This window comes from Gastrolobium bilobum, unplaced genomic scaffold, assembly GCF_033153095.1.
Source record: "Gastrolobium bilobum isolate Gb01-03AN ecotype WA unplaced genomic scaffold, APGP_CSIRO_Gbil_v1 utg20050, whole genome shotgun sequence".
Lineage (NCBI taxonomy): Eukaryota > Viridiplantae > Streptophyta > Magnoliopsida > Fabales > Fabaceae > Gastrolobium > Gastrolobium bilobum.
This window is the reverse complement of record NW_026899641.1, coordinates 78,814-81,023: the sequence shown is the minus strand read 5'-3', so window position 1 is coordinate 81,023 and position 2,210 is coordinate 78,814.

The window sequence follows — 2,210 nt, the reverse complement described above, 5'->3', positions numbered from 1 at the left end:
TGACAAGCGAAATAAGTTTTATATAATGAGTCACCATTATTTGTTATTGTTGTATATTTGAAAAATAAGTTTTCGATAGCACGTGCTATAGCTCATGGTGTTGGTTCGAAAAGAACTTGGGAGCTTCTTGATTTAAGTGCTTTTGTGATCATGGTACCATTGTTTCAAATTCGAACTATGTTTGTGGGAGATTAAATATGCCAAAAGAGATGTCATTACGTATATCTTGAAAAGTTATGTGAAATAAAAAAAGACTTTATTTGGATACCTGAGTCAAAAATTATGGCCTTTCGAAGTCTTACGGTAAAATTGTTAAAAATTTTGTGCCACGAGTCATTAGCGGGTGAGTCCCATAATGATCAGTGACAGCCTGACAGGACTGCCTATATGGCGCTAATATGGCATCAGTCCCGAAAGGATGAGTGGTGGTACTAGTCCCGTAAGGTTTCATTACGTGTTTGACTGCATTAATTTAAAAAAACTTATTCAATCAGGTTTAACTGGGCAAAAGAATTGCCCAAAAATCTCAGAATAGTGCTTTGCTGGTACTTTGACGGTAATTTAATGGAAATACTTTCAGATTTACCAAAAAATATAAAATAAAACTTATATCTATTTTATTAGAATATTGAAATTTCATTTTTACATATTTTTCTTATCAAATCGAAAATATTTGTTGAAGGGTCTAGATTTCTCTATTGGAGTTATTGGTTATTCAATTATTTTATTTTCATATTTGCAACAACAAATTCGAGACTCTAATTAAGGGAACAAATTTCTTATTAGTTGAATCAATAATAATTAATTATATTTTTTTAATTTAGTATTTGTCGCCACATTTTTAATATTTACTATTTACTATCAACTATCAAACAGGCCTTTATTAAAAGGACCATTGCAGTAGGGTTACTTCAATGTTAATGCCGTTAATTAATATCATTTATTTCATTAATTAAATGTAATTAATAGAAAATATCTTTAGGATTACATATGTATTTAGCTATAATTTATGAAAATAATTATGCATTCGTTCATTAAGAAATGTGAGAAATAATAGCTTTATAACTATTCAAGCTATTAGGGATTGGCTTTTTGACCCTTTTGCTCCTCATTAATTAATTAATAACCAATTTGCCTCTGATCAAGAACTATCCACCAACCTGCCCCCTTTTAGTCGACTACCTTGCTATTTTAGTCGAGCAAATGGTCAATCTTCAGAAAGTGGACTATCGCAAATTTAGTCGACTAAAAAATCATCTTAATCGACTACATTTTTGGGATATTTAGTCGACTAAGTAACGATATTTTGGGATATTTCGTATCAATTAACAGGCAAAGGCAAAGGTCACGTACGAATGAAGCGTGGACGGCAGGGTCGTCCTCAAACAGATAACCATACGGGAGGTCAACAGTATCAGGCTCTTCGTCTTGTCGCCTTGACGAAGAAGGCCGCTCTTGCCTATGCTTGGTGCGTCTCTCAAGTGACTCATTGCCCCCATCGCTTGGTCTTCTGCGGCTCGTCATTTGTTTAGGGTACCTACAATGAAACATGTCAGCATTTAACTATATGAAACATGTCATGATGGTAATGAAAACTTGCAACATAAGCGCTGTAAACCAAAAGCAAACTTTTGCCACATACAAACTTTTCAAACAAAAAAATTCACACAATGCAAAAAAATAAACCTTAGTAGATTAGGGATACAAAACCTACAACAAACGCTTTGATTACAGTTCACAAATTCGGACAACAAACAAATACAAAAAATTCCTAAACCTAAAATACAATGCAAGTTAAGAAACCTTACCTATCCTTCAGATTTCACGATTTGGACCAAATTTGGGGGCAATCCACACGCCTAAGGGAAGGGTTTGGGGCGTTCTTCAGCTGCTCCTGCGGATTTGGGGTTTGGGCCGCCTCCTTGGTCAATTAGGTCATCCTACTCCCCCTCTGCCGAATGGGGGGTTTTTAAAAAACAAATCCGTCGATATTTAGTCGACTAAATATCGTTACTTAGTCGACTAAATATCCCAAAAATGTAGTCGATTAAGATGATTTTTTAGTCGACTAAATTTGCGGTAGTCCACTTTCTGAAGATTGACCATTTGCTCGACTAAAACAGCAAGGTAGTCGACTAAAAGGGGGCAGGTTGGTGGATAGTTCTTGATCAGAGGCAAATTGATTATTAATTAATTAATTAGGGGCAAAA